Genomic DNA, 21607 nt, shown 5'->3' with positions numbered 1-21607 from the left:
CTCTGCTAGTGGCACTGGCTGGGCCTTTAGTTCTCATTCTGATTAGATTAATGGCATCTTAAACTAAAACAGGATGAGTCCATGACTTGACTCATTCACTAAGACCAATGGTAATGTAACAGGGCCCCGGTCTTAGCACAAGTGATTCCATGATAGAAGTGCTGTTCAGGCTGCGAAACTCAGCATGGAGACAGCACCACCAGCCAGAATGAAAACAAAGACCTAATCCATCAAAGTCATAGTTCTGGGAAAATCTCTAAATGTGCTTTGGTTTTTGGCTTCTGTAGTCCTGCTTCTGGTTAACTTTTGTTAACTAAAGAATGTCAGCCCAGAACATGGTTTTTGTGCTTAAAAACTCACCCTGAAAAAGCCTCAGGGCTACAACGGGATCCTGAACACCCAATGTAGTTGCTGGCTGGCTAATAAGGACTTCCTATTGGCTTAAACCCACGTCGAAGCAGTTTTCTCTAGTGAATACACAAACTATGAAGACAGGAAAGCTGCACAGCAAATTCTTCCTGGTTGTGGCAAAGACGGACAATGCTGACACGGTCAGCTGACAGGTACTGAGCAATAACAGCCAAGACACTGTGCTGTGTCTTCTGAATGTGGTCTTCTGCTCACTCCCAGCTGGGAGAGGTAACACGGATAGCCCCGCTTTATCAGAGAGGGAACTGGTGCACAGAGAGGTAGAGGGATGTGGCCAAGGTGTCACAGCCAGTGTGTGCCAGAGCTGGGGCTTTAAGCCAATAGCTCTTAACCAACTCTCTTTAAAAAGCTAAGACACATTAACAGATTAGATAGAAATGCATGTGAAATGCTATGTAGCCATCAAGCCATATGTAAGCGATGGGGTAGATCTCTGTACGATGGTGAGGGAAATTCTCAATACACAGTGTTTGGGAAATCCTCCATGTCGAGTGTAGCTTTCCCCATCACTCACCTGGGCCCTGCTGCACTGTCTGAACCCCCAAATAACACACAGGACACTGTATTAATTATGAAGCTGTTGGCCGTTTGCTTGGTTTCTTACTGACTAGCTCTGACTTAAGTATTTAACCCATAATTTTTTTTTTGGTTTTTCGAGACAGGGTTTCTCTGTATTGTTTTCGAGGCTGTCGGTCCAGCCTGGCCTCGAACTCACAGAGATCCGCCTGCCTCTGCCTCCCGAGTGCTGGAATTAAAGGCGTGTGCCACCACCACCCGGCTTTAGCCCATAATTGTTAATCTAAGTGTTTCTCTTACCAGAGTAAAGGGTCTAGACCTCTTACCCCTCTGGTGGCCTACATGGTGCCTGACTCTGCCTCTCTTTCCCAGAATCCTCCTTGACTCCTAGTCCCACCTATCTTGCTTCCCTATTGGCCAGCAGTGCTTTATTCAACAACCAATAAGAGAGACAGATTTACAGAATGACATCTCCCATCACCTCCATATCTGTATGAAGATCCGATGACTTTTCTCATCAGAGGAGAAAAGAATAAAATCAGAACATGGTGTTGATTAAACATCAGTCACCTAACAGTCTCCTCATATTTTTCAACAGACATCTACACATGCATTGCCACTCATGGCATATACCATTCTCACAAAATTCTCAGGCCAAGCTTCTCCCTAAAGCCTGGCAGCCTGCTCTTCAGTGTTGTGGTTAAGAAAGAAGCTATCGGGGACTCAGGAAAGGGCTCAGTCAGTAAAATGCTCACCTGGAAACCAGGAGAATACAAAGGAGGGCAGAAGCAAGCAGAGGTGGACAGATGTGGTAATATATTATTTATGATTTATTAAAGCTTTCTGAGGATTCAGAAAGCAAAGCCAGCCTCGAGCTATAGAGATCAGGCAGTGGTGGTACATACCTTTAATCCCAGCAGCCATAGAGCTAGGCAGTAGTGGTACACACCTTTAATCCCAGGACTCAGAGATCCCAGACAGATCTCTGAGTTCAAGACCACCCTGGGGTACTGGAGAGTGAATTAGAGCTCATGCCTTTAATTCCAGGATTTGAGAGGTATAAAAGTAGAGGCATTTAGTCTGAGAGTTAGTCTCTAGCCACGTTGAGGAGAGCATAGCAGTCTGAGTGAATCTGAGGAGCAGTGATGTCGGGAGCAGTTTGAGGATTGCCCCTTTGGTCTGAGCTGAGGTAGAGAGGTAAAAGCTAGTGGCCGCTTTGCTTTTCTGATCTTCAGCTTGAAGTTTGAACCCCAATGTCTGTCTCTGGGTCTTATATTTTTCTTGCTACAGACAGATCCTTGGGACTTTCTGGAAGGCCAGCCTAGCTGAATCAGTAAGCTTCAGGCCAAATGAAAGACGTTACCTTAAAAAAAATCAAGGTAGATAGGGTCTGATAAATGAGGCTCAAGATTGTTTTCTGGCCTCCACAAGCACACACACACACACACACACACACACACACACACACACACACACACAAACACACACATTCAAAGAAAAATGGGAAGGCCAGAAAGAGCTGGAAATATGGCTCAGGCTCAGCTGATAGCTCGTCTAGGATGCACAAAGCCCTGGGTTCGCACCCCAGTACAGGAATTGAATGTGGAGCACACCTATAATCCTAGCACCCATAGGCAGGGGTATCAGACATTCAAGGTCATTCTTGGTGACACAGTGAATTTGAAAGCAGCCTGGGATATGGGAGGCTGCCTCAAAAAAAGATGGGGAGGAGCAGGAGGAAAGGAGAGAGGGAGGGAGGGGGAGGGAGGGAGGGAGAATAAAGAAATAGTTCCATCTACAAAATCTATCTAACTTGGCCACCAATATGACACTCGCCTGTTCTTCCCAGGGGATAAAAATAACCCTGCCTCCTACAACTTGTTTAGGGATATATGAGTGAGGAGTGGGAGTGGATGTTGAGAGAGAGAGAGAGAGAGAGAGAGAGAGAGAGAGAGAGAGAGAGAGAGAGAGAGAGAGAGAGAGAGAGAGAGCTCACTGGAACCTCACCAGCAGGGGATTTGTGGGTTGTTTCTTTTTTTTTTTTTTTTTTTTTTTTTTTGGTTTAAGAGACAGGGTTTCTCTGTATTGTTTTAGAGGCTGTCAATTCAGCCCGGCCTCGAACTCAGGGTTGTTTCTTAATATTTGATATTGGAGAAGTGGAAGGAACTGATGTGAACACCAATGGCTTTGATGTGAACCCCAATGGCTCTGATGTGAACCCCAATGGCTTTGATGCAAACCCCAATGGCTCTGATGTGAACCCCAATGGCTTTGATGTGAACCCCAGTGGCTTTGATGTGAACCCCAGTGGCTTTGATGTGAACCCCAATGGCTTTGCTATGGCTCCTCTTGACACCTGGAAGCCTCTGAGCCTTCGGTGACACTCCTGATCTTGGAGTGTCATAGTACAGCATGGTCACACTTGGTGAAGGGAACCAGCAAATGTATGACATCTTTGCCGTGGTGAGCCTGCTCAGCACAGCGCTTATCAGAGTACGTCAAAGTCCTTCCACCCTTGTCCCTGTCACCTACTGTGATGAGATGCGCGTACTCTGTGACACTCCCGGCATTCAGACCATGGTATTAAACATACCCTACTCGTGCCAGTTCCCCTTGCATACGAAATGTCATTATTTTTGTGTAAATATGGTCCACCAAGCATTTGAGGCATACACTAAAAAATTGGACCCAGGTGTCTTGTGTTTTTATTGTGAAACCTGTGGCCATCAAGAGCCAGAGGCCGTATGTGTTACCACCCTATAGTCGAGGCAGCATAGGGGGCAGAGAAACCAGAGAGCTGTGGAATATAGCAGCGGAAACCTGGGAACAAACAGGAAGGTTGGGAGTGCCTGAGATTGCAAATGAGGACTAAAGCGACAGCAGCCTTAAATCCAAGCGATAAATGAGTGCTTGCTGCTGAGAAATGAACGAAACGAGGGCTTCGGAGGAAAATAGATCTTCAGGGGTCCAGGATAAATGACCCAGGTCCAGAGCCTACGGGCGGGCGGGCAGCACGTGACCGCAGAGGAGGTGCTCTGCCAGCCACAGTCCCTCATCTCTCTGTCAGGCGGCAGGCAGCAGCGCTCAGCAGCGCCACCTGCAGGCAGGACTGCACACTTCGTCACCATCAGTCATTCTTGCTGATCCTTAAGGAGCAGGTGACCAAGAATGAGTCATCTGTCTTTGCACATGAGTCTCTCTGAAACCCAAGCATTCCTGCACCATACGCACCCACCCTGAAATGCAAGTTTCTCCTTTTCTAGTAGCTTCACCTGCCTATCTATATCCTAACATTTAAAAAAAATTTATTGCACTATTACTTATTGCACGCACACATGCATGCCACAGCATACGTGTGGAGGTCAGGAGGGAATTTTTGAGAGTTTGTTCCTCCACCATGTGGGTCCTAGGGACTGAACTCAGGCCATCAGGCTTGGCAGCAAGCACCAATACCCACTGAACCATCTCATCAGCCCAATGTTTTACTTGTTCATATCCCCCAACTCCTAACAGGACACTCCATGGACACAGGAATTGCCGCTTTGTTGCTTGAGATGGGGTCTTGATATCTACCCTAAGTTAGCCTTGAATTCATAGTATCGCCCAGGATGGCTGCAAATGTGCAAACCTCCTGCCTTGCTTGACCGTGTGCTTGGACCACAGGCATGCGTGGCCACGCCCAGCTCCTGGCAGGGATTTCTGTGAGACCTGTTCCTGGCTTCATTTCCCAAATCAAGAACAACCTCTCATGTGTGAAATCCCTGTGTGAGCATTGAGCAAGGGAGCTAGTGAGAGAGCAAAGAAGGGAGGGAGGGAGGGAGTTAGGCATCTCTGAAATGGATCACTGGGGCTTGAGAGGGAGGTAAGGGACACTGGGAGGTGAGGACAGGCTTAACTTCAGCAGGAATGTTCTGGGGGAGCTGAGACTAGGATTTGAGGAGCAGGTGGCCCTGGGGTCCTCCCGGCCCCGCCCCGTCACCTTTCCAGGCCTTGTTTGATAGGTCCCATAACCTAGAGTCCCTCGGTCATCTCCCACGAGGTAGTCTTTCCACTTCTTCTTGGTTCCAAATCCATCCTTGTCAAACCACAGCCCCACCTTCCTCTCAGATGTGTGAAGTGTGAGCCTCACGGCCCTCAGCAAACACTGCTCAAGCAGGAGCAACCATTCCACCTATGGCCCAAGAAGAAAGTCTGCTTGCTGCTCCCAGAGCAGTTTGAGTCCAAGCCAGAACAAAGGACCCAGGAACAACTTATATTCAGCGCCCCCCCCAACCAAAAAGAAAAAATAAAGACCAAAATGACCTGGAGTGTCACATGACAGCCCTATCCAAAAGCTTCTTTTGTCCTTTTAAAAGTGCGCTTTTCAGTGCACATTCTGGGGGACAATTGGCCTGGCCCCTGAAACCCACTCTAATTGTATGTAATTTTTATAAATACAGTAATTAGGGATTGCTAAGCCTTCTAATAGAAACAGAATTGAACCTTTGTGATAAGAAATGGCTTGGTAGGAAAGAGTGCTGGTGCTTTTGAATGTGTGGACCTCACTCCTCACTCCCAGGGATGAACTTCTAGAACAAGAGGTGGCCTCAGGAACCAGCCCCCTTGGTGGTCACCGGAGCAAAAAGCCTTAATCATACTCAGAGGGCAGAGGGGCGTGTGGAGACTGCCGACACAGAGTCCACTTTACACCTTTCTGGGGACTGAAAGTTTAAACTTTTCACACAAAAAAATAGGTTGTTTTTTTTTTTCCAGCCAGGCATGGGAGCACACACCTTTAAACTCAGCACTAGGAAGGCAAAGACAGGTAGATTTCTGTGAGCTTGAGGCCAGCCTGGTCTACATAGCGAGTGGGAGGGCTTCACAGTGAGACCCTCTCTAAGAAACATAGTTTTTCAGCATCTGTGACCTCTTCAGAGGTCTGGCATTCGTGTCTGATAGTGGCCTGCTATCTCGTGCCCGCAGCACCCCTAGAGGACCCCACTTCGTTGTCGCCTGGGCTCTTGTTTCTTTCTCTCTCTCTCTCTCTCTCTTTTTTTTTTTTTTTGTTGGTTTTACGAGACAGGGTTTCTCTGTATTGTTTTGGAGGCTGTCGGTCCAGCCTGGCCTCGAACTCACAGAGATCCGCCTGCCTCTGCCTCCCGGGTGCTGGGATTAAAGGCGTGCGCCACCACCGCCCGGCTGGGCTCTTGTTTCTTGCCCCTCCTTTTTGCGCACTGTGGTTGAGAGGCTGGCACACACCCTCCAAGCAGTCTACCGGCGAGCCCCTCTGCCCTCTTTCCTCTTGGAAACTGGCTCTGTCCACATTGCCCAGGACAGATGGGTGTTCTCTACGGATTCTGTTTCCTAACAGTAACACAAGCTACACAAAGTGACATGAAGGGGAACGCGAGGTCTGTTCACGTAGAAGCCACAGCGCTGGAATAGACTGGGGGCAGGCAGTCAGGAGCGGGGTGGGGAGGCAGGCTTTTTAGCTATGGGGGGGAAATGAGAAGGCCGGGTTCCTGCAGAAAGACATTCAAAGTAAGGCACCGGGAGCCAGGAATGTGGCTCGATGGTGGAGTACTTGCTTAGCAAGCTCGGGTCCCAGGTTTATCCCCGGTACTGCAAGTAAGCTGGGGGACTGGCGTGGGGAGGGGGGCGGGGTCTGGAATGGAAACAACTCTTTAGACATCCAAGTGATTTCAGCTCAAAACAACGAAGGAGGAAGGCTGTCCTCCCAGGCCAGAGGATCTGCTTTTCATCTGCAGCTTCAAAGAGCTCCAAGGACTCCAAGCATGCTCATGGGGTCCACGGCCCTCTGAGCCCAGTCTCTGGGGCTGGGGATGGGGGTGGAGTCCTTCTCCTGCCACGCCCACTCTGTTTGTAGTCCAGAAACACAGCCTCAAGCCTTCAACTACACCAGGGGCCGCAAGCTTGGGGCTTTCTCTTTTTCTTAACAAAACAAAACTTTTGCCTTAGAACAGACTTCTATAAACACGAACTGTTTCATTTAATTAAAAACTGAAGTGTCCGCGCTAACGACTCCTGAGTCAACACCATCACAGAAATCAGAGCATAAGGGGGGTTCCAGTGCCTCCCTGAAGGAGGCAGGCAGCCGTGTAGTCAATTACAGCCTGGGGGATAGGACAGAAAAGTCCCCAGTAGCCTGGATAAAGGAAAGAGGCCACAGCACAGTTTTAAATCGCACAAGATGACTCTACCTAATCTCCTGGGGTCTCCACATGCAGCCCCTGGGCCAGCAGCTCCTGGGAACTTGTCAGCAATACGCACTGTCTGGCCCCGCAGACCTAGGGAAGGAGAAGTGCCAGACTGACTCTGAGGCCCAGGGAACCTACAAGATTACTGGTCTCACTGGGCACACACCTTTAATGCCAGCACTCAGGAGGCAGAGGCGGGCGGATCTCTGTGAGTTCGAGACCAGCCTAGTTCCAGAACAGCCTCCCAAGCCACAGAGGAATCCTTTCTGGGGAAAAAAAGATTACTGGTCTCAAGAAACCAACTTTTGTAAGACTCCTAGCGATAGTGGAGAGGGTGCCTGAACTGGCCTTGCCTGTGATCAGATTGGTGACTATCCTAATTGTCATCATAGAACCTTCACCCAGTAACTAATGGAAGCAGATGCAGAGATCCACAGCCAAGCACTGGGCGGAGCTCAGGGAGTCCAGTTGAAGAGAGGGAGGAGGGATTATATGAGCAAGGGGGGGGTCAAGATCATGGTGGGGAAATCCACAGAGACAGCTGACCCGAGCTTGTGGGAGCTCATGGACTCCAGACCGACAGCTAGGGAGCCTGCATGGGTCTGACCCAGACCCTCAGCATGTGGGTGACAGTTGTGTAGCTTTGTCTGTTTGTGGGGCCCCTAGCAATGAGACCAGGATCTGTCCTGGTGCTTGAGCTGGCTTTTTGGAACCCATTCCCTGTGGTGGGATGCTTCGCTCAGCCTTGATGCAGGGGAGGAGCCTGGTCCTGCTTCAAGTTGATGTACCAAGCTTTGTTGACTCTCAGGGGAGGCCTTACCCTTTTGAGGAGTAGGTGGTGGTGATGGTGGTAGGGTGGTGGGGGAGGGAACAGGAGGAGAGGAGGGAGGAGAAACTGTGGTTGGTATGTAAAATAAATTAAAAATTAATAATAATAAAAAGAAGCCAACTTTGAGCAGGGAGAGGGCTGAGGCTGTGAAGTGCTCGAGACATAAGAATGGGGACACAACTCGGACCTCCAGGACCCACATTAAAAAGCCAGGCATGGTAGAACATGCTTGCAATCCTAGCACTGGAAACACCCCATTGACACATATCCTATCCTAATTGGTTGCACACCTAGCCAATGAGAGATGCTGTTTCAAAAACCAATGCAGAGAGAGATGGCTCAGTGGTTAAGAGCACTTGCTGCTCATGCTGGGCGTCTAAGTTTGGTTCCTATAAGGGGGTTCACAGCCATGCATGGTTCCTATAAGGGGGCTCACAGCCATGCATGGTTCCTATAAGGGGGCTCACAGCCATGCATGGTTCCTATAAGGGGGCTCACAGCCATGCATAGCTCCTATAAGGGGGCTCACTGCCATGCATGGTTCCTATAAGGGGGCTCACAGCCATGCATGGTTCCTATAAGGGGGCTCACAGCCATGCATGGTTCCTATAAGGGGGCTCACTGCCATGCATAGCTCCTATAAGGGGGCTCACAGCCATGCATGGCTCCTATAAGGGGGCTCACAGCCATGCATGGTTCCTATAAGGGGGCTCACAGCCATGCATGGTTCCTATAAGGGGGCTCACAGCCATGCATAGCTCCTATAAGGGGGCTCACTGCCATGCATGGTTCCTATAAGGGGGCTCACAGCCATGCATGGTTCCTATAAGGGGGCTCACAGCCATGCATGGTTCCTATAAGGGGGCTCACTGCCATGCATAGCTCCTATAAGGGGGCTCACAGCCATGCATGGCTCCTATAAGGGGGCTCACAGCCATGCATGGCTCCTCTAAGGGGGCTCACAGCCATGCATAGCTCCAGTTCCAGAGGATCAGATACCTTCTCAGACCTCCAGGCACAAGGCACATACAGGGGTTCATATACATACATGCAGACAAACACACACACAAGTGTAGAAAAGACTAAAAGGAGAAAACAGGTGGATAGCACTGAGGAACAAGTCACAGAGCTGCCCAATGGTCTCCCCGCGTTCGTATCTGCACATATGCTCAGACAAGTGCCTCCACCCTCAAGGAAATCGGTTCATTCAGCTTTCTGGCTTCTACATTTTTACATTTATTTATCGAATGTGTGTGGATGGGTACATGCATGCTACTGTGCACACGTGGAGTTGGCGGAAGTCACTTCTATGTTGTGGGTTCTGGGGACTGAACTCAGGTCACCAGGCTTGGCAGCAAAGAGCCTTCACTGGATAAGTCATCTCACTGCTCCGTTTTTAAGTGAAGCCAAGATTCTGAAAGCTTACACCGGTTATGAGTTTTACCCCAGAACACGTGATTTCTTCCCAGAATGAAGACACCCTAGACGTTACCGTTTATTGTCCTATAGGAGATGAATCAGCCAAGCGTCTGGTTTTGCAGTCTTGTTGAGGCATCCTTTCCTGGATGGACCTGTTTCATCCTCTCAAAGCTTGCTTCCAGCTGCCAAAGTCAGCCAGTTCCATCATGAGCGCATCATTAGTGAATGGGAACGCGGCCACCGAGTTTGAGTGCTAGCCCCGTCGACTGGACGGGAAGAAACCTTGGAGATTAAGCCTACTTCTGGGTAAGTAAGAGGGCAGATCTGGTCGATTAACTAAGGAATGTGGGTAACATTACCCCATAAGCTGGGGTTCCAGAGGAAGTGAAGAGGAGAAAGCCTGAGCGTTTATGCTCTTCCCCCTCCTGTCTTCCCTCCCTCCCTCATCCCCCATGAGGTGATCTGCCCTACTCTACCACACCCAGTGTACCTCTGCAAACAGAAGCGGAAAAAGAAAAAAATGCCCTGTAAATTGTTTTCCTCGGCTGTTCAGTCACAGAAATGAAAAAAATGACTATTACCCTGGACATTAATATAAAAAAGTCTCACCTTACTAATTCTAGTAGTCAGAAGATTAACACACACGCACAAGCTCGAGGCCAGCCAGGGCTACAAAGCAAGACCAGAGTCATCAGTTTTATGGAGGGAAAGGGGTCTAGGTTCAGTATGACACCAATAATAAATAGATAAAGTCAGTGGCTTTAGAAGAGAAAAGACCTTAGGTAACTTTAACACCTAAATTTAATTGTTGGGGCTGGAGAGACAGTGGCTAAGAGCACTGGCTGCTCTTCCAGAGGATCAGGGTTTGGGTTCCTAGAACTTACACGGTGACTCACAAGTCTCTGTAATTTGAGTTCCAGGAACTCTGACTCCCTCTTCTGATGTCCATGGGCATCTACACACACACGGTTGCCAGACCCACATGCAGACAAAAGACCCATGCCTATAAAACAGATATAAATAAATAGATACATTTTTTAAATTAAGGGCTAACAAGAGAAAGGTGGGCTGAGGCTATCATTTGGTAGTATACAACACCCATCTAGTACATATGATACTCTAAGCTCCATCCCCAGTAAACCCCCCACACACTCATATGCTCACACATGCACACACAAACATCCTATCTTGAGCTTTTTGAAAATTCGACTGTAATGGAAGGATTCAAAATCACCTTTCTTTATTCTTTCTCCTTGTGTCACTTTGGCCTGCGTTTTTGTATTTCCAGTGCTATGATGAAATGAATAATTGCAGAAGCAACAGGGCAAACATTTATAAATGCTGTCTTCAGTGGTCAACTCTGACTGGCAACCTGGTTGAATTAAGAAATGCCTCGGGCCTATCTGTGTGGGCTTCTCCAGAGAGGGTCAACTACGAGGAATGAAATCCACCGTGGTTGCAGATACACCATCCTGGGGACTTAGGTCCTGGACTGAACGATAAAGGATTAAGGAAAAAGCCAGCTGAGGCCTGGTCTGATCCTCCTGCTGCCTCCTGACCCACCTAGATATGAACAGGCAACCTCACGATGCTGCAGCCACAGCTGCTGCCCCGCCTTCCTACCGTGGTGGGCTATGTCACCTCCCACCGCGAAACAAAATAAATCTACCTTTCAAAAAGTAACTGACACTTCACATGGTCTCTCTACCCACATCAGCATGGCTGCAGCTTCTATAACATACATCGTATTACTTCCCCTACTTAACAGATAAGGAAACTCAGGCACAGAAAAATTGGGGAAGGTACCACCTGTCACACAGCTCAATGACCATGAAGTTGAGACAGAGCCCCAGCTATGCGTCTTGAGATCCCTGCTCTAGCTGCTGGCTACCCCAGACCCCTAGAGAAGTGGTAATTTCCCAGGAAGACCCCACTTGCACGAGGGGCAGACTGTCCCTTCCTGGGGAACATGCTCACCACCTCTGACCCCTGCCCTCCAGATGCCAGCCACTCCTCACAGGTATTGTCACAGCCAGTTATAACCTTCCCTAATCAACCCTGACTCTTCCCAAGTGTGGGGACAAGCTGCTTTATAACCATTCCGAGTACCATGTAAGGGTCCCACCCTCAGGGAGGACTGACTCCCAGGACCCAAACAACCTGTACCTGGTCCCCCACAAAAGACAGCCAGTGGTGGAACCCTCTGCACTGTTATCTGAATTGGGAAAGCAGGAAGAAGGGAACCCTGTGAGGACCCCTTAAAACATGGCTATGGGCCGGGGGAAGGCCTTCAGAAGGTGTAAGCTCTGAGGAAAGTCTTCAGGCCTAAGCACTGACAGGCTGTGTTAGCCACCTTCCCCTAGCTGTGACAAAATACCTGAGACAATCCACTTGCAAAGAGGAAAGGGTTCACTAGTTCATGGCTTTGGAAGTTTTGTTCCATGAGTACCCAGCCCCTTACCTTAGAGCCTGTAGGTCAGAGATTTACATTATGATTCATAACAGTTGCAAAAATTAGAGTTATGAAGTAGCACTGAAATAGATTTATGGTTGGGGGTCACCACAACATGAGGAACTGTATTAAAGGGTTGTGGCATTGGGAAGGTTGAGAACCACCGCCTTAGAGCCTGTGCTGAGACAAAAACATCATGGCATCAGCAGGTGACAGGAAACTTGCTCAACCCAGAACAGCTGGGAAGCAGGGGTCAGGTAGGACTCCACACTCCCTCCAGGGGCATGTCCCCCGTGACCTAACTCCCTCCCATTAGGCCCCACCTCGTAACGGTTTGATTACCTCCACATAACACCATGGCTGGAGACTCCACATTTACTGAAGACAGAGAGGCCGACAGCTCACCATTCTCCTCAGCATGACAAAAAGCCAATACCCGAGACATGTCATGAAACACAAGCCCGTCTCCCTGTGTGGGTCAGGACATCCCAGACGCTGCCAAGCCCAGCCCTTGCCTCTGATTACGTGTTTAGTGCTGCTTAGCGCTGTCACACTCTGATTTGTGACGACAAGCTGGCCATTTCTCTCAGGATCAGGGCATGAAAACTGCTCCCGAAGCCCTGTTTCCCAGAGAAGGCTGATTCTAAAGTTCAGAACAAGAGACCAGGATCCCACAGCCATCAAAAACTCCCAGGAGGCAACTGGAGCGGTACCCCAAAAGTCAACGCATGTCGAGTATGAAAATGCATTGAGCCCAAATGAGGACATCCACAGTGGAGAAAAGGTGGATTCTAATGCCCATAGTAAATGCTCCCCGAATAGCAGTTGAGGGCGGGGGTGGGGAGCAGCGTCTGGGCTCTGATAGGCCAGTACAATGAACAAGAGGATGCAACGGAAATGTCTGCAGCCATCACATTGAGTGACAAGAAGAACACAGGTCTCTCATGGGTGGTTGGTCCTCTCTATTATCCACTCTAAGGAGTTAGAAAGGAAAGGAGGCTGGAGAGATGGCTCAGTGGGTACGAGCACTTGTTATGCTTGCAAAGGGCCGGGTTTGGCTTCCCATCACCCACATGGCTCACAATCATCCGTTACTCAGTTCCAGGGGACGCCACGCCCTCTTCTGGGCCCCACAGACACTGCACACATGCGATGAACATACATACTCGCAGGCAAGACCTCACATACATTGAATAAGTGATTCTAAAAAAATTTTTTTAAAAGAGGATTTGTGCATGGGTTGTTCATTATCCTCCTGGCACCAAGGAGTCCCCAGTTCCTGCCAGGCTGTGACAGAATGGCCTGGGTAACAGTGACAGCAGCCATCACACTGGCTCAGAAGTGGACGTGTAAGCTTCGGGATTTCATGAACAGTCATGTTTCAGTCTACACAGATGTTTGCCTGTATGAGGGTCATTAAGCCATGCACTCAAGAGTCATGTACTTCAAAGTATATGGTTTTGTTGGGGGTTTTAAAGTTAATTTTGTTCATCCCACCCCAAGACCAGGAAAAGAGGCTTATTTCACTCCTATGGGGGGGGGGGATCACAACTAAAGCTAATCAAGATTTGGAGCTTCCAACAGCGTGACCGGTTTTGTTCTGAAGCTATAATATGCAAAAATTGGGCTTTGTAAATGGCGAATTAGCCTGCAATTATTTCCTTTGCAGAATTGTGCACTGTGGGGTTTCTTTTGATGGCGACTCCCATAGGTGCACTTTAGAAAGTAAGAACTAAGCTGCCAAGGGCGATTTAGTCACCAATGTTAACAAACTGCAGCAGAAGCTCAAAGATCTTTCTTTTCCGTGTGGGGGCGGGTGGGTGAGTGAAAGCGGGGAATCCAGGCGTAATCCCCCAACTAGTCAGGGCTCCTCGAAGCTGCAAGAACCTGGCATCTCCCACTGCTGTGTGCTTTGAGTATTGCCCAGTGTAGGTGGAGGGAAAGCCCGCAGAGAAGGCTGGGATAAGACCATGGGAAACCCAGCTGTCTCAGAAACAGAGGCTCAGCAGGGAAGGCTGGAGATGCCAGAGGAACACCATGTTCCCAGCTTCTGTGTGCACTCAGATGCGATACTGGGAGGGGCCTGAGGTGCTGGGAGGGGCCTGAGATCCTGGGAGGGGCCTGAGGTGCTGGGAGGGGCCTGAGATCCTGGGAGGGGCCTGAGGTGCTGGGAGGGGCCTGAGATCCTGGGAGGGGCCTGAGATCCTGGGAGGGACCTGAGGTGCTGGGAGGGGCCTGAGATCCTGGGAGGGGCCTGAGGTGCTGGGAGGGGCCTGAGATCCTGGGAGGGGCCTGAGGTGCTGGGAGGGGCCTGAGATCCTGGGAGGGGCCTGAGATCCTGGGAGGGACCTGAGGTGCTGGGAGGGGCCTGAGATCCTGGGAGGGGCCTGAGGTGCTGGGAGGGGCCTGAGGTGCTGGGAGGGGCCTGAGGTGCTGGGAGGGGCCTGAGATCCTGGGAGGGGCCTGAGGTGCTGGGAGGGGCCTGAGGTGCTGAGAGAGGACTGAGGTGCTGAGAGAGGACTGAGGTGCTGGGAGGGGCTGAGGCACAAGGGTTTGTCATTAAGACCCCCAATGAGGTTACTGGACACCTGCGCATCACACAGCAGACAGGAAATCCAGTTCAGCAGGAAGTACCTTCCATGGACTAGCCCACTAAATCCCACAGTCACACTCCAGATGCACACTACCGTCCCCGCTGTACAGATGAGGAAACTGAGGCTGAGCGTGTTCTCAGGCCTATCTGACTCCAGCTGTGACTGGCAGAAAGCCAGGGACAGAGCTGAGGCGGAGGCTATGAAGCCCTTCTCCACTGTCCTCCCAAGACCTACCCTAGTGCTCCAAGGCAGACATTCAACCAAAGGCCAGCCAGCGGATCTGTGAGTTCAACTGTGTTTAGCTAGAACCCCGGCACTCTTCTTGGTGATGGTGAAGAGAGGAGCCCCGAAACTCTCCGCCTCTGCCGCAGGCTACAGCTCCAAGAGAACGCAGCACTAGCTGGCCAGAGGCAGACCCAGCACTGATCCCCGTTTTCCACGCATGCCCTTGGTCCCTTGGAGTACATCTGTCTTTTCCTACAGAGCTGTGGAAAGCTCCCTCCTCGGATCCCAGCCCAGGAATCACACAGCCCACCCCCCACCTTTAAAAACATCACACCTTCAGCCCACCCCCACCTTTAAAAACATCACACCTTCAGCCCACCCCCCACCTTTAAAAACATCACACCTTCAGCCCACCCCCCAACCTTTCTTCACACACTGTCATCCACAAAGGTGAGTTCCTACTAAGAAGCTGATGCCAAGGAAGCATTCCACAAGCCTTTAGCAGGACTTTGGAAGCCGGTGACGGAGGGAGGGTAACTAATGGCTACAGGGCCCGATGGGTAGCATTAATAACTTATTGTGTTCTACAGCACGGTAGGATAATTATTGTTGGGGAGCAATTAAGACATATTCCAAAAGAGCTGGGAGAGAGCCTGTATACTTGCAACACAAAGAAGCAACATCTCAGGTAACAGATATGACGGTCACCCTGACCTGATTAGCACACCCTGTACACATGTACTGAATGTCTCATGGGACTTCATAAACACGTGTCACTGTTACTGGAGTCGGTAGGGTCAAAGTCTGGGCTGTGGGGGACCTGTCTTAGTGCCGTTACTATTGCTGTGGCAAAATACCGTGACCAAAAGCAACTTGGAGAGGAAAGGGTTTATTTCACTCACAGTTCCACAGGACAGCCCATCATCAAAAGCCGCAGGCAGGAACTCAGGCAGGGCAGAAATCTGGAGGCTGGAGCTGATGCAGGGGCCATGGGGGGCGCTGCCTACTGGCTTGCTCATCATGGCTTGCTCAGCCGCCTTCTTATAGAAGCCAGGACCACCAGCCCAAGAGTGGCGCCACCTCCAGGGGACTGGGCCTCCTACACCAAGTGCCTGCAGCCTGATCTTACGGAGGCCCCTCCCCTCTGATGACCCTGGCTTGTGTCAAGTTGGCATAAAACTGACAAGCACAGGGACCCAGCAACCTAAGATCAGACAGCCATCCCCAGCAGGCTGACGAAGGGACAGTTATGGGACAGTTATGGCTGGTGAAAGGCAGAGGAAGCAGATGTATTCAGTGTGACCAAATAAAGAGGACCATGGATTGTCACGAGCGTTCTTCCCAACAGCCTGGCCCCAAATGAACACGCAGGACACTATATTAATTATGAAGCTGTTGGCCATTTGCTATGGTTTCTTGTTGGCTAGCTCTGACTTAATTATTAACCAATAACTACTAATCTATATATTTTTACAAGGACTTATCTTTCCAAGGACGCCAGCCTCATGTGTCCTCTCTTCCCGAGATCACATGGTAACTCTCTACTCTTGACTACATTTCCCAGAATCCTCCTTGACTCCTAGTCCCACCTATTTTGCTTCCCTATTGGCCAACAGTGCTTTATTTATCAACCAATGAGACAAACATATACACAGCAGGGCTTCTCCCATCAAGGGATCCTGCCCCCCAACCCCACTGCATCTCTGGAGTCCTGACATAAGGTTGTTGCGATATTCCTGCCCAGTTCTGCAGCCGCCTCAGAGACCGCAAATAACACACGAGATACTCTATTAATTATAAGCTGTTGACCAGTGACTGGGATTTCTTATAGGCTAGCTCTGTCTTAACTATTAACCCACAACTATTAATATAAGTATTTCTTATCTTACCAGGAACACCAGACTCGTATGTCCTCTCCTCCCAGGATCATATGGTGACTTCTGTCTTACTACACTTCCCAGAATCCTCTTTGTTTCCTAGCCCTGCCTATCTTACTTCCCTATTGGCCATCAGTGTTTATTCATCAATCAATAAAAGAAACATGTACAGAAGACTTTCCCCCATCATAAGGTTTAGGTTTAAATAGAGGGCATGGAGTCTCTGCCATTCAGCAGTTAGGGTTGAGGCATGGTCCTGCTACTTAGTGACCCGTCATATCTCAGCTTTAGGCTCTCCTGAAATGTGGTCCCACAAGTTGTTACAACTGTTTAACTGTCTTCCAAGGAAGCAGGTCTCTCCTCCAGCCGGCACAAGTGTTCCAGCCTTCTCTGTCTAGCCTGGGATTCCTGGGGAGATTTTAGAGCCCTAAAGTCCACTGTTTGAAGTGCCAGGAGACGAAGGAAGAGCTGGGAAACACTGAGGAGTGGGGCTTTTTTTTTTCTTGTTTGCTGTTTTTGTTTTTGTTTGCTTGCATTTTGTTTCTAATTAATATTTTACTTGCATTTTATCATTTTTTATTGTTATTACTTTTTTTAGTTTTCCTTCTCGGAGGGGTGAAGGGCAGATATGGAAAGACTTGGAAATGAGTGGGATTGGGGTTCATGATGTGAAATTCCCAAAGAATCAATTTTAAAAAATGCTAAGGAAATCCATTAAGTGTATTACTAATAAACCCTAAGATAAAATCAAAGATGCTGTGGAGAGGCCCTAGGCCCAGGGCAGACAGACTCACTCTGGACAGTTGCAGGAATTGCATGGCTGAGCGTCAAGACTTACAATGAACTGACATTGACAGAGACAAAGGGGCCTGGTGAAGGGACAGCCAGACTCACAGATCAGTGGAACAGGCTGGAGTCCACAGTGATACACAGGACACCATCAGCTGATCTGGAGCCAAGGGGCAGGCAAGGTTCAGTGGGAAATGGGCGTCCTTGCCATAAACTGCTGGGCTGCATGGGCATCCAAACAAGGGACTCCCTGTGTGTAGACCAAATGTAGCACATACCATGTGCCATCAGATTTGATCCGTACAGTGCACATGAAGTCAGGACTTCAGATCCCCAAAGCTCAGACATGCCCAGTGACACTGAGTAAACCACCCTGCGTCACACAGTTGGGTGCCAAAATCTTTCTTCCTCGCCTTCTTCCTTCACAGCAGACATATCAGCCCCCACCTCAGAGAGTCAGTTAACGTGTATGTCAGAGGGCTGATAAGCTGCCTCAGGGGGTAAGGGCACTTGCCACCAAGCCTGGGGACTTGAGTTTGAGCCCAAGGACAGCTATGGAGGGAAGGAGAAAACTGACTCTCACAAATTGTCCTCGACCCCCATGTAGGCACACATACACATACAAGCACATACAAATATAGGCACATACATATACAAGCACATAGAAAATGACTAACTAAATAAATGGAATCAAAATAAAACCAAGTAGATATAAGTTGAAAAGCACAGAGAGCTGGGCATAGCAGGTATTCAATAACTATCAGTTCAGTTTCTATTCTCTTGCCCATGTGTGTGTGTTCATGAGTGTGGTGCGTGTATGCATGCCTGCATGCATGTGGGAGCCAGGGGACAGTCTCGGGCAGTGTTCCTCACATGCCATTCGCCTTGCTTACATGAGACAGGGCCACCTCCTGTCGTGGAACTTGCCGGGCTGGCTGGCCACAGTGACAGGGGGACGTCAGAGGACGAGTTCCCAGTGTCCGTTCTCACCTTCCTCTCTGTGGGTTCCAGGGATCAAACTCAGGTTGCTGGGATTGGCAGCAAGCCGCCTAACCCGCTGAACCATCTTGTCAGCCCTGGCTTGGTCCTTTTCATACAATCCAGGACCTCAGCCTAGGAATGGAGCCTCCCACAGTGGGCAGGCCTTCCCACCTCAATGGAGCTGACCTAAGGAAGCCCTCACAGCCACGCCCAGGGCTTGTCTCCTGGGTGACATGATAAGTCCTGTCACATTGACACCTGGGATGGACCATCACAGAACGCTCTGAGGTGTGGTTTTATTAGTCTATATATGTAGAGACTCAGACATGTATCACTGAAGCTCAGTGAGGGGAGGCCACTCACCCGAGATCTCACGGCTTTAGGATCCGAGTCCGTACTCCCAAGCAGGACACTACACTCAGAGCCTCACTCCAGGGTCCGTGCATTCAGCCCCTAAAAGGATGGGGCAGGCTGCACAAGGTAGGTACTGGGAAGTACTTACCATGCATCCCAGCAGCCAGAGGACCCGAAAGACAAGAATCCCTGGAGCTATTGGAGAAGTGCGTGTAATCAGGTTTTAAAACGCTGTGTCTTAAGCATGGTGCAACCCTCTCTCCAGACACCACAGCTGTGTCTATACTGTGGGCTTAAGTTACATTTAAAAAAAAACAAAGCATGGAAAAAAGTGGACTAGGAGAAAATGCTAATGGTGGCTGCCTTTGCCTGACAGGACAATAGATGGATTTTTTTCCCTCATTAGAGTTTTTCTGTATTTTACCATTTTTCCCCCAAGGGAAAAATGTCAAAAAGATGGGACTCAGATTCTGCAGGGCCACATCCCAAATACTGCACATCTGTCCTGTGTCACCCCCACGACTTTGCTACCTGCTTAGTCTTTGAAGGGACAGTGAGGCCCCAATGCTCAGAGCCCCTGCCTCAGAACCCAGCCCTGAGGTCGTACCTCCTCCCTGACCCCCCCCAGCCACCACTCCCGTTCAGTTCCCTATCGCTCTTGACATTCAATTTCATCCAGAAAAAGAATGAGATGGGGATTCTAAATTGGAACACACAAATGACATTCCTATTCATTATTTAATCTGCTCTCAGATTTGAACGAACATCTCCAGGGGTAATTACTGCCCGACTCCAAATTCATTTCTAGGAAGCAGTCGCCAGAGGCCTGCGCAGAAGGTAAGGACACGATTCAATATTTATGAGGCAGCATTTCCAGAGAATCTCAGCCCCAGGAAAAATCTGGGGAAAGCAAACCCAGTGTACAAGGAAAACATTGGTTTTGTCTTTCACTGTGTCAGTATAGAAATGAACCTGCCCACCCCCAAGATGCACACCCTGATGGAGTCCCATTATCGCCCACTCTGAGAAGGGACCCAGGTCAGGAGATGCCACCCAACCAGGCCTCTAAGTAGTGAAAAGAGCCTGGAGAATGGCCTCTCCAAGGACAGACAAGCTGTCACTGTTCCTAGAAGGAACTCAATGAACAGACACCCCTCCATGCCCTCTGCAGCAGGTACATTGCATGGCTGTAAAATGTGACACTCAAAATTAGAATCGTCATGGTTGTCGAGATGGCTCAGTGGATAAAGGTGCTTGCTGCCAAGCCTGGAAACCTGGTTCCATCTCCAGGACCTACAGGGCGGAAGGAGGGCACCAACTCCTACAGGCTGGTCTCTGCCCTCCACAGCACACCGCAGCATGGGTGCATCCACAACATAACGCCCACCCATACACAGAATAAATAAGCTAAGATGCAATTGTTTTTTTTTAACAGAAACTTCTGTTTCAGGCAAGGCCTATTTAAACACAAACAAACAGACAGACAGACAGACAGAAACAGAAGAGGAGGAGGAGAAGGAGGAGTGAAGGCAACCTCCATCCAGGACAAAAATTCACAATATGTATCTCCAGAGGATGAGAGTGATGCTGATCTGATCTACAGAGGACGAGTGTGATGTTGATCTACAGAGGACGAGTGTGATATTGATCTACAGAGGATGAGTGTGATGCTAATCTGATCTACAGAGGACGAGTGTGATGTTGATCTACAGAGGACGAGTGTGATGTTGATCTATAGAGGATGAGTGTGACGCTGATCTTGGTTGTCAACTTGACAACATCTGGAATCAACTAAAGCCCAAGCATCTGGGCATGCCCGTGAGAGATCTTTTTGACTGGGTCATTTCAGGTGGGAAGGCCCATCTCACAATGGGTCCATACCTTCTGGTGGCAGCCACGTAAAAGGCCACAGAAGAGCTTTTGCTCTTTGCCTATTTGTCCTCGCTGTCCCTGGTGAGTTCATGTCTCCTGCTGCAGAGGCATTCCTTCACTGGTGTTAGAATCCACTTTCTCTGGTTTCTGTGTGGACCACAGACCAGCAGCTCTCTAGTCCTCCAGGATACCAGCTCCAGACAGAGCGATGACACTTACAGTTTCATAAACTGAACACTGGATTTTTGACTCTTCTGTCAGCAGACAGCCATTAAACACCTTTGAAAACATATATTCATTCTGTCAGTTCTGTTCCTTCAAAGCAGTGGTCTCAACCTTCCTGATGCTGCCACCCTCATGTTGTGGTGACTCCCAGCCATAAAATTATTTCACTGCCACTTCATAACCGTAACTTTGATTCTGTAATGAATTGTATTGTAAACATCTGATATGCAAGATATTTGATATTTGACCCCCAAAGGGGTCACGACCCATAGATTGAGAACCACTGCTTTAGAGAATCCCAACCAAATATCAGAAAATAGAATGAATCCTCCCAGGCCCATAAGAACACAGAAGCCCAATCCCAGAATGAGTAAAGCCTGGGTGGACACTGTGTGAGAGGACCTCTAACATGCTAGCAAACATGCAAAGATGTGAGCTAAAACCACAGCATACAGCTACACAGACACAGCGAGAGGCTAAGAAGGGAGACAGCACCACGTGCTGGCAAAAACAGGCAACCAAACCTCACATGTCACTGAGCTAAAGCGGTCATGAGACGGAGGGAGGGAGGGAGGAGGGAGGGAGGGAGGGAGGAGGGAGGGAAGAAGGGAGGGAGGGAGGGAGGGGGAGGGGGAGGGAGGAAGGGAGGAGGGAGGGAAGAAGGGAGGGAGGGACGGAACACCCAGAAAATATGATTCTAACCACATGAAGCTTCAGAAAAAAGAAAACTAATATTTAGTAGTAAAAGCAGTGCAATGATCATCTTAGTGGCCTACCCACAATGGAACACAAGGAACTTTCCAGAACGCAGGGATTGTTCTGTGTCTTGATTTAGGGTGACGGTTCTG

The sequence above is a fragment of the Mesocricetus auratus genome, unplaced genomic scaffold, assembly GCF_017639785.1.
Source record: "Mesocricetus auratus isolate SY011 unplaced genomic scaffold, BCM_Maur_2.0 Super-Scaffold_100028, whole genome shotgun sequence".
In the NCBI taxonomy this organism is placed as follows: Eukaryota; Metazoa; Chordata; class Mammalia; order Rodentia; family Cricetidae; genus Mesocricetus; species Mesocricetus auratus.
Note: the sequence above shows the minus strand (reverse complement) of the source record.